Source organism: Amphibalanus amphitrite, unplaced genomic scaffold (genome assembly GCF_019059575.1).
Source record: "Amphibalanus amphitrite isolate SeventyFive unplaced genomic scaffold, NRLGWU_Aamphi_draft 000065F_arrow, whole genome shotgun sequence".
In the NCBI taxonomy this organism is placed as follows: Eukaryota; Metazoa; Arthropoda; class Thecostraca; order Balanomorpha; family Balanidae; genus Amphibalanus; species Amphibalanus amphitrite.
In genome coordinates this window covers 835,220-846,528 of record NW_024881561.1, presented here as the reverse complement: position 1 = coordinate 846,528, position 11,309 = coordinate 835,220, and the positions used below count along the sequence as shown (strand labels likewise).

Here is an 11,309-nt window from a genome sequence, read left to right as displayed (position 1 = left end):
CAACTTCGGAGGCCGGTGTCCGCGGCGGCGGCCCCGTCGACCGGGATCATGGGATATTGACCGCACCACAGACTGCGACCCGAGGTTCCGACGCTGCAGGCATCCGGACGTGGAGCGGGACAGAGAGAGAGAGAGAGAGAGAGAGAGAGAGAGAGAGAGAGAGAGAGAGAGAGAGAGAGAGAGAGAGAGAGAGAGAGAGAGAGAGAGAGAGAGAGAGAGAAGGAGGGAGGGATAGAGAGAGAGAGGGAGAAAGAAAGAGAGAAAGAGACACACAGACATACAGATAGAGAGAGAGGGAGAAAGAAAGAGAGAAAGAGACACACAGACATACAGACAGACAGACAGAGGGAGAGAAGGGAGGGCAGGGAGAGAAAATATGTGAGACAAGAGGTAGAGGAAAATGAAAGTGAAAATGAAAAGAAGAAAAGAAATGAAGGGAGAAACACAAAAACACAGGACAATAAAGGAGGGTATTAGAGGAGCGGCGGTAGGGAGCGAGCGATAGGGCAGAGGGCCGGGGAGGAGTGATGGCGCGGCTAACTATGTGTCTGTCTGATTGGCCGGGACGGTGCTGGTCGGCGGAGCGGCGCCCGTCCGGACCGGCGGCCACCGATACCCGCCGCGCCGGTCCGACAAGTGTGTGAGGGTAAACACAGCGGGCCGCCGGGGCCGGGCGATCAGACACCCACCGGCGGCCGGTTACAGGTGTGTCCGACACAGAGGAGAGAGGGAAGGAGGGAAGGAGAGAGAGATTCGGTGCCAGGTGAACGAGCAAGGCGTATAAATTTCAGCAGCATCTCAGAAATAATCCGAAAATGCCATCTACCTGTGGAGTGCAGATGACTTTTGATTTTGAATGACGCACCGGAGGTATTCTTGCAGTTTGTCGATGACGTCTTTCCTTTTTCATTTCTTTGGCATCATTTCCTCGGCGGGCGGACATCGTTTCACAATGCACGTTTTCAAAGGCTTCGTTCATTCAGCGGCGCTCCTCGGCGCTAAGTCGGGCTTCCACTGCGGTCGGCCATTGTCCCCGGTCCGATCCGATCCGCCAACTGGGCCGGCGGCCGACCGGCGGTCCCAGCCGCTCGCTGACGACCTTCGATGTGCAGTCTGTCCGCGGGCGACTGAACTCCGCCCGACGGCCGGCAGTTGGCTCAGCGATGGCTTTGTAGTGACCTACCGTCAGAATGGCAGGCATGACACGGCCCTAAGGTATGTCTAATTACGTAACCATTGTCGACTTCGTGAGTGCTTCACTGCACGCTTCTCGGAAGGACAAGACGTGCATATATTCCGTCCATTGAATTGAAACAACATGCAAAGCTACCTAACGTTTCGGCAGGTGTAGCGTACCTATACGCAGGCCTCGACCCGCCGCCGTAAGTCCGCCTCTCCCACTCTCTCGCTCCCTCTCTGCCCGTCCGTCCGCTGCCCATGCCCCGCGGCTCGCGCCCGTCCGTCAGCCGTCGGTATACGGCCACGGCGGTGACTGGCGCGCCTGATTGGTGGCGGCGCCAATTGCTCCGGTTTCGCGTCGTCTGGCCGGCGGGCCGTCTGAGCCTAGCCGGGCCGCCGCCGCCGCCGCCGCCGCCGCCGCACGCGCCCGGCCCCCTATCGATTTTCGCCGGCGTCGCCCGGGCCTGGCGGCAGTAGGCGGCGGCGGCGGCGGCGGAGGCGCTGGTCGGCCGCTGACTCAGGCCGCCCAGCTGAGGCGACAGGACGCGCCGACCGCCGTCCCAGGCCCGACCGACCAGTGCCGCGCGACCTCACCAATCCGCGACACGTGCTGACGTGCGGGTGACGTGTGGGTGGTGTTTGTGACGCGCTGGTGACGTTTGTGGAGCGGTGATGACGTTTGTGGCGCTGGTGACGCTGGTAAAGTGGTGAAGGACGCGGATGAAGGTCGGACTGTGTGTTCGTGGAACTGCAGGGACAGAATGATAAGGTGAGGCGATGCTTCGCTGCTGGCACATTCCGTGGTTTGCGGACGAGGTCCGACGAGAAAAACGCGAGGAAAGCTGTTGTTGAAATGAATTCGATACAACAAACTATGTTGTGCAAAGCGAAATTTCAAGTTACTAACACTCCTTATGCTACACAAGTGAGCACTGAATTCATCTTCCATAGAGACAACCATATTCGGCAATAAAAACAGCATAGAGCGACATGTATTTGTAAGAAGTCGCCTAATTTTTAAGAGGTCCTGTGCTGCGTAAATGTCGCTAGGGTTTCCTTTAGTGTCCGTTTAATGGTATTACATGCCATTATCTTCCATTAGCTAATCAGCTTATGCCCACCAAATGCTGATCGATTAGAAGCTAATGCTATAAATACTACTACTTCACATCATTTAGCATTAGTTTGTCAGCTTTGACCAAACTCTGACCACCAAAATATGATTTCCTCTCCCGCACGTTTTTTTCGATCGTTTCCCGATCGTTTTCCCGAGTCACTCAGGGTGTCGATTGTCGAGCAACTTTGGGAAATTGTTTTGCATTAAGACATTCATTTGGGGCAAATCTTTTGATGCTTTTCGCCGTCTGTGCTATAAAAGCGATTTAATCATGTGGACCTACATGGTTCACATTGTATGCGTGCTTAAAACTATTCGTTCCAATAACGCCGAACCGGGCCACACAGCATCCAACAGCAACACTAATATAGCTGAAGGAAGGGCTCCTCATGGGTGGATCATCAGCTTGAAAGCAAATGTGAATCAGGCTCCTTGTTCTCCACCCCCAGACTTCAGCCCATATCATTTCTTCAGACAAGAACTTGCGTAAGAACACGTAAGGGGACCGCGTCTATTATTGGCTGCCCATTGGGGCTGAATGGATGTGGGTAATCGTCCAAGTTAATGGTCATCCGCTCATTTGTTTCCATGCACTTTATGGGCGCAGTGGGCTAAATATTGGGTCTTCAAAGGGGCATGGTCCGCATGCTCCTTTAAAAGACACCAATGGTGTACGCGCGCATAAACCATGCAGCACTGAAAAATCCAGCTCAGGTTTGGCAGATTTCACAAATAATGACAGAGCACCTAGGGACCGTGCATTACCCAATACCTATGCTGATGTGGCGCAGATGTTGTCATTTCGAGCACCTCCTACAAGGAGAGTCGACTGTAGACGTGAACTATTTCTGGTGCGGCCACTTTTGCCATGTCACGAGGAGTTGATTGGTGTGTATTTCAAGTCCGTCAGATGGCTGTAGCTCAGATGTTATTTGCGTTTAGCTGAGTAAACTTTGCGTTGGGATGCGTGGCATGTTCTCATGTTAGATTTCGCTTATGAAGCACCGAAAAAAAACATTTGATATTCGGATTTGATGATGATAGATTTGATAGTCGGATTTGATAGACGTTGCTTTGCACCCCAAATCAACGTTCTATGTTGATTTGATTCCCAAATAAACAAACATACCATTAGACGCGCCTGAGCATTAGAAACAGAATAGTGTAAAAGTCATAGTTCTGCAGCCATGCTGGGCGAAGCTATAAAAACGGACACTCCGACTCCAATCAACTCATTTGTGTTAGCTTAACAGAGCAGACAAAGAAGGTGCACAAAACAAATAGGATTGATGCAAAAGCATGAAGCTTCAAGGTATACCACTCCAGTCTCCACAATAAACAATAACTGACAAAACATGACACCACCAAACCAGCATAAGCACAAATTAAATGAAAGACGAACGTGAACGAGGGTACATACCAGTATGAGATTACTCACCCGCTGAGTGGCCCCCCGCCCCCGCCGCCCGCCGCAGTGCCATTGCCCTGACCGGGAAGACCTGACCTTAGAGGTCACCGATTGACCTGATACCTAAAAGTTAGATACCAGTTGCTGTGTCTTGTAGCGACACACAGGCTGGTTTATTCTGCGAAACATTAGCTCAATTATGGACAAAACGGCGTGAGGAGGGGCCCTCCCGCCCCTTCCTCTCGATCGGAGCCTGTTTAGAAAAGTGATGGCTCCGGCGAGGGTTAAACTGCTTGAATGCGGTGGCGCCTCGTGCATTTCTTTCATTCGGATTCTGTCCACCCCTGAAATTCTCGATCGTATGAAAGAACAAAACTCTTGCAACTGATGCGTGAAAAGCGACTGTCAGCACTTCTCACTAAACCGTGCTTGTGAATGGCTGACGTCTCGTGAACGCTTAACCCTCGCCGGACCTATTGGTTTTCTACATACGCGCCGGCCGAGGGGGGAGATGCGGGTACGACCCCTCCCTCGCCGTTTCGCCCCTGGCAGAGCTAGCGCGTCGCGGAAAAAACGAGCGTGTGCGCCGTTACGAGACGCAGAGATTGGTATCCGAGTTAAAGGTCCTAAGTTAACCGGTGACCTCTGAGATCAGGTCAAGTGCCCCAAGGTGCGGTTCAGTTTTTGGTGAATAACTTCGCAAAAAACGGCCGCAGAGCCGCGATTTTAGCAGAATCGTGTTCGCCTCACTCAGGCGCGTCAAATGTTATACTTTTTGTTTGGGTCAGGTCAACTTACGGCGTTGACCTCAGGTCACGGTCAGGTCAGCGCCCCCAGGTCACGAACTTGGTCGAAAGAGGTCATGTCGCATATCATTCGATTCGCGACTGATATTCCACCTGAGTCCATTGGTGGCTTTTCCGACTCGCTAGCTCAATTTGATCGGGAGTTATTGACGAAAAACTAATATGACCTTGATGACGTCACAAATGACGTCACACAAGGTCAACATTGCAAAAGTGACGCATCTTACCTTGCAAGGAGTGCATCAAATCACGATTCTGTGTGCTTGAGATAGTTGGAGATCGTTCCCGGCGCCAGAATAGCAGTTTTCATTTTTCCCCATTGACTTATAATGGTGAGATCACGAAAATGACCTGACCACGGATATATGCACGCGCACCGACGGGGGGCGGATATCCGCCCCCCTGAGGTTTTTCGCGGACAGCGGGAAAACCGCGGCGCTACGGGCCGCAAAATTTGGTACGACTATTCTCTCATCAATTTTACACATGGTGTGCAAGTTTGAACCTCCTAACTTTTAAGGTCAGGTCACCAGGTCACTTTGAATAACCCAACCTCAAGTCACTTTTTTGCAACTTTGTCACCGTGCCAGAGCTACAGTAGATGTCGGAGGCCTTTGAAAGTCGCAGGATGTTATTAGGTCATTAGTAGCTACAATTTGTTTATCTCGGAATTTTGATGTCGGTGACCTAAGGTCAGGTCAATTTCGCGACCTCCCCATTATAAGTCAATGGGGGAAAAATCAACTCCCTGTTTTTACCACTAAAACGGGTCAGAATTGCCCCATATACCATACATGACTTCATATACGATCAACCTTTACTACCTTGAGGTCTGTTTTGCTGTTGGGCAGCTGTATGTAAGGTCATGTGACGTCATCAAAGGTCACCAGAGTTTTTTTGCCAATAACTCCGTACAAGAACAAGATACAGCCGCACGGATGGTCTCATTGTGTTCAGCTCGTCAAGACGCATCGAATGATATACATGATGACCTCGAGGTCACGTGACCTGAGGTCAACCTTTGACCTTGACCTTTCGAGGTCAACATATATATCATTCGATGCGGATTAACGAGAGGATCACGATGATGCCCTTAGTTTGTTCCTATCCTGACTAATTCGAAAGTTATCCGAGAAAAGCTCTCTCCATATCTAGCGCCGCCATTTTGGCTTTTTCGACCCCTGTGACGTCATCTTTGACCTGACCTGAAAATGACCTTAGTAAAAATTGTAGACCTTGTCCGTGCGTATCCGATGCCGTTTACCGCTTGTCGCTATCTTACTTCGTTCTCGAGATCTCAGGGGGCCCCTCCGTCGGTACGAAGTTGGCGCAGACCCCCGTCGGTGCGCGGGTTAGGAAAAATCCGAGATACCGTAAACGGGGGTGACTTTGCCATGTTTTCAACTTTAGACGCTTGTATTCTTTACACTTCTTAACTTGTTGGGATGACTCTATGCTCAAAACACGGATGAAGATTAGCTCTTTTGGTTTTGCTGTTATCGTATTTATATCTTGCCTAAAATATGATTTTTTAAATAAAATGAGTCGTGGCAAAGTTAAACTGAAAAAGGGGTGACTTTGCCACTATGTCAAAAAAATGGTTTTTTAACGCTTGCAAATAATTTTAAAGTATTTTTGTTCCATTGTATGGGAGAGGCCAACCATCTTTAATTGTTTAGTAGGAAAAAATAAAGCAATTCAAAGTTTTTTTGCTCTTAAATGATGTACCAAAAAGGAGAGATACATTACTTTTATAATAGGTACATTATATTTGTTGAAAATTATTGACATTGATAGTAAATAGAAACTGAAAAATGGTTTAGAATAGACATATAGAGTACCGATACAATCATATTTTTGCTCTGGCGCGGTCATATAGGACCGCGCCGTAATCCTCCAGCGGCATTGAGAGGAACAGAAAGAAGACGTTCTTGCGGCAAATTACCGGCACCCTTATTATCAGCGTTTTGATCTATAAAATGATACCGATTTCTTCAGCTAGTCGTACTGGCAAACTCAGGAGTTGTAGATGATCATGACTGTGCTGAAAAGTTGGGCCCAGCTTCATCCATTTTTTAGTTTGGTAATTTTTGCCTTTCTATACTCCCACTGTGCATTCCTGTGCTAATTTTAAACGTATAAACTCTCACTTTATTAAAAACCAGTTTGGAGGTGAAAATGATGCTACATTAAAAATTATTTTGAATTGCATTGTATAAGTATTCAATTTTTGCATAAATAACATGGTGGCAAAGTCACCCCATGTGGCCTGCTATTCACTTGGAAAAATCGCCACGAAATTTTTTTAGCTAAATGAAGTAACAAATGCCAGTTTTGTTGGATGCCATGATCGGTCCTCGTCAGCTCGCTGCCTCTCAGTTGGTGCCAAATTCGCCACCACAGCCGGACTCAGACAGCCAGCCAGAACCAGCCAGCCCAACGGCCATACATAGACACAGTTGGAGTCTTGATTTTCCTGAGCACGAAAACCAAGAGTGTCTTGGTTTTCCTGCTGCATCGGTCTACCGGCTACAGAGTATCGAATGAACTGGCCAAGTTTGTCTTATTCCAATGTGGAAGTTCGGCTAATATCGTGATCAAAAGTCCATGTGCAGTGGTCTACGTTAAAGGTCACAGGTGGTAAGTTTTAGTTGGTTATTGCTAATCGGGAACTGACTATCCGTAAGTGAATAAGTAAAAATGTAATTGTGCTTGTCAGTTGTCTATTTGTTATGTCAGAGCTACGTCAGTCTAAAACAAGTATTTTTGATGTTTGTTATACATCTCCAGGCTGGCGCTAGTGCATTAGCTATGCTCTATAATCTAGCGTCCATGCAATAGTGTGGACACGAACGACACCATTTATTGTTCTACCCCAAACCCCACTCTTATCTTTCTCTATTCAGAAGTATCGTTTGAAAACATATAGTTAAACTTATGTAACGAAAGCTCGTAAGCTCTGGTAATTATGTGCTTATTAGGTAGGACTTGATAAGACACAAGCTGGAATGCTTCAACATTGCCGAAATGTTATGAAAGCATTTAGTGGAGTTATCGCTCTAATTGGTCACTATCTGTTATGAACTGTTTTATTACTAGCGTAGCTCGGAAACCTGTGGGACTCGTTCGTACATATTTTGTCGAATGTTTTAATGCCGGCTGTTCTACACTCGTGATTTGGCCAGCAATAAGTTGCACAGTGCAGTCTTGACGACAGCCCAGCCGCTAAGACATTACATCAAAGACGATATCAGCCAACAATAGCAGCAGACGACCGACAGGTATAGACCGCTCCGTTTACTGCTTTATCACAGAGACTGTGTACGATCTGAGGCCCGGTGGGTGGTGCTGAGAACGCTGAAGCTGTGCAGACGGAGCGCGGCGGGCGGTGCACAGTGGGCGGTGGACGGTAGGCGGTGAGCGGTGAGCGGTGGTCGGTAGACGGAGGGCGGTAGACGCGGTGGGCGGTGAAGTTGTGGGCGGTGGGCGGTGAAGCTGTGGACGGTGGGCGGTAGACGCGGTGTGCGGTAGATGCGGTGGGCGGTAGACGGTAGGTGGAGGGTGGTAGACGCAGTGGGCGGTAGACGCGGTGGGCGTTAGGCGGCGGGCGGTAGACGGTAGGCGGTAGACGGTGGGCGGTAGACGGTAGGCGGTGGACGGTAGACGCGGTGGGCGGTGAAGTTGTTAGCGGTGGGCGGTGGGCGGCGGACAGTAGGCGGTAGGCGGTAGACGCGGTGGGCGGTGAGCGGTAGGGGGAGGGCGGTGGACGGTAGACGCGGTGGGCGGTGAAGTTGTGAACGATGGGCGGTGGGCGGTAGGCGGGTGGTGGGCGGTAGACGGGCGGTGGGTGGTAGACGCGGTGGGCGGTTGGGCGGTGGGCGGTGGACGGAGGGCGGTTGGCGGTAGGTGGTAGACGGGCGGTGGTCGGTAGGCGGAGGGCGGTAGACGCGGTGGGCGGTGAAGATGTGGGCGGTGGGCGGTGGGCGGTGGGCGGTAGACGGTAGACGGCAGGCGGTAGACGGAGGGCGGTAGACGCGGTGAGCGGTGGTCGGTAGGCGGAGGGCGGTAGATGCGGTGGGCGGTGAAGTTGTGAACGGTGGGCGGTTGACAGTGGACAGTGGGCGGTGGGCGGTGGACGGTAGACGGTAGGCGGAGGGCGGTAGACGCGGTGGGCGGTGAAGATGTGGGCGGTGGGCGGTGGGCGGTGGACAGTAAAGTCGCGGACGGTGAGCGGTGGGCGGTGAAGCTGGGGAACTTACACCGGTGTGGGAGGCCGGAGGCGTGGCCGGGAGAGCGCCGTCTCCCGATATCGCCCCAGGCTGGTCACGTCTCAGAGGTCCAATCTGACCAAGTGCCGTAGTTACGCGGCGCCGAACCTCGGCGGACCTAACGGATGGGATCGGAGCGCTGCCGGCGGCGGCTGGCGGCTGGCGCAGAGCCGGGGCTGGCCTGCGGTCCGCGCGCCGGTCTGGGCGGAGGGCAGAGGACAGAGACTGCCACCCCTGGACCAGGCAGAGGACAGAGACACCCCCCCCCCCCCACCGCGCCGGTCTGGGCGGAGGGCAGAGGACAGAGACTGCCACCCCTGGACCAGGCAGAGGACAGAGACACCCCTCCCCCCGCGGGTCGGGCGCGATGGCGTGGAGCTGCAGCTCGCGCGGGAGGCTTGTGCCAGTGACAGTCAAACCATCGCTCGGTGTCGACTGTCGTTGCGTAAGGGCCCGGTTAGTGGTTAATATACGCTACCAAATAATTCCGATACGGTAACAATAGCCCAATGGCGGTATATGGCAGTCGAATGTCTAACAGGCTGCTCGTTTACCTACTAGAATTGACCATTTGAGCCCTACCAATGAATTTCGGGAAGGCTGTGTATATAGAAACAGAGACACCCAGCCTGCGGCGAGGCACACCGATATGAGGTGCAGCCAGTCTGCACGGTTTAGTTGCCGTTAAAGCTGACCAAAGAGCCTGTAACCTCCTGCAGTGGTCCTCCCCGGTACCCTGTGACCTTTGTGGAATTTGTCGCTCTGTTAGCGCCAAACATTCAAATGTGTCTTATGATTTGTCATGGACGATTTAAGTCGAACTCGATCAAAACGCCGCCAAACCGGGCTTCCGCTCTATTGTTTGAAGCTGCTGGCAAGCAAGCAAATCAATAGATAACCACAGTTTGAATGATGACTGAATTAAAGCGTTCGATCTTGAAGTCATACAGGAGCAATAATTATGTGTAAAAGTCTCGACAAAAAGTTGGGCCTACACGTCATATGCCTATGCATGTGGGCAATGAGTAAGTATAGTACCCACTAGCCAAGTGGTGCCTACGTACCGGGTTGCAGAAATATTGATAATCATCGCATCCTTTTGCAGGAGAAAGGATGCCGCTCAGAACCTGGGAAGGTTGAGAAGACATCTCACGACGCGAGGTCCCGACGTGTTCTGTCCGAATTAGCTCAGGTGAGATCAATGGCTCTATAGGGTGAGATTATCTAGACTAATTCTGATGATGCGTTTTGCGTTTGCGTAGGCTTCGCCTGTTTGTTGTCGTAGTTGTCCAGAACTGTACATTGTTCAATACATACACTTACAAGTGATTTTATCCGTTTTAGCAAAGTTCGAATTTAAGTTGGAAAAGTTAGTGCAAAAGTTCTTCTGTCAAGCTAATTACACAGAGCAGAAATTCTACTCGCTACCGCCTCGGAATATTACAACGGACGGATGCCTTGCCAGTATCAGGCATTCCAATGCCGAAGCTGTACATTTATTTGCAGTGTAGGCATAGGCAAGCGCATAAAGTCGACCCTCACCTGGCAAATACTTTTATCGTTGGATGTTTTTCAATGGGAACGTGCATCTTGATTTCTTACTTCAGGTAAGAAATCAGAAATCTTACCCACGCCACGTTGAGGTCTGGCAGGTTCCGGGTCCTGTTTGGGAGGGAGGGGGAGGGGGGTAGCAAAGGGCGCCCCGTCCGTGGATCCGTACCGAGACCCGTGAAGTCACGAAATAGGTCAGTCTCGACCAATCAGAAAACACTTCCGTGAATCGTATGGAACGGCATGCTGAATTGTAAATTTATGAAGGCATGTTATACATATGCAGGCACAAAAACTCATTGACCTTTTTTAACCTATGACGGCATAGGAAGGTCAAAAAAGCTCAATTTGTACCGGTTTACAATGACAAACATTATATTACGTAAAAGTGACTTTTACCACGTAAAAGTTTACCATGTTAAGCTTTAGTCAGGAAAAGATGATATTTATGAATAATAGTTATGATAAGGATCATAAATATTATCCTAGACTGATTTTGAGGAAAAATACAGAAAATGATGTGTCGTCATACAAACAGTCGCTATTATTTTTAGTCATTCAGATGGTTGTATCTCTGGGAGTTTGGGTGATATTTTGTTGATTTTTAACATGTGTAAGTGCAGTAAGGTGTTCTCTGACAAACAGGTGTTCTCTGTATATTCCGTTTTTTTTTTTGAAAACTTTTCCGAATAAAAAGTATCTCAAGAAATCAAAATTTTGTGTTAGAAAATCTCATGAACTTGAGATTTTATATCTTTCGAAATTTTGAGTTGGCGATTTTGTTTGCTATGCTGAATGCTCTTCCGTATCTCCGGTTTAACTTTTTAGTCTTTAGGCGGATTTTCTAATTTTCTAAAAAAATATCCGTGAACAACTTTTTTCGACCAAAAATGGTTGAACATGACCTCAGTTTGACCTCTATAACTCGTGACCTCAGATGACCTAAGACAATATTTTTCAGGTGATATATGAAATTGATG

General features: G+C 49.8%; 1 protein-coding gene across 1 annotated transcript in view; it reads left to right on the top strand.

The window, feature by feature from the left end:
* Positions 1-1,701: 1,701 nt before the first annotated feature.
* The window catches only part of LOC122378768 (peripheral-type benzodiazepine receptor-associated protein 1-like), a 45,930-nt gene continuing 36,322 nt past the window's right edge, over positions 1,702-11,309 (top strand). Inside the window, exons 1-2 of the mRNA XM_043360234.1 lie at positions 1,702-1,948; positions 9,884-9,970. The gene's annotated coding sequence lies outside the window, so the exon portion shown is untranslated. The remainder of the gene's footprint in view (positions 1,949-9,883; positions 9,971-11,309) is intronic.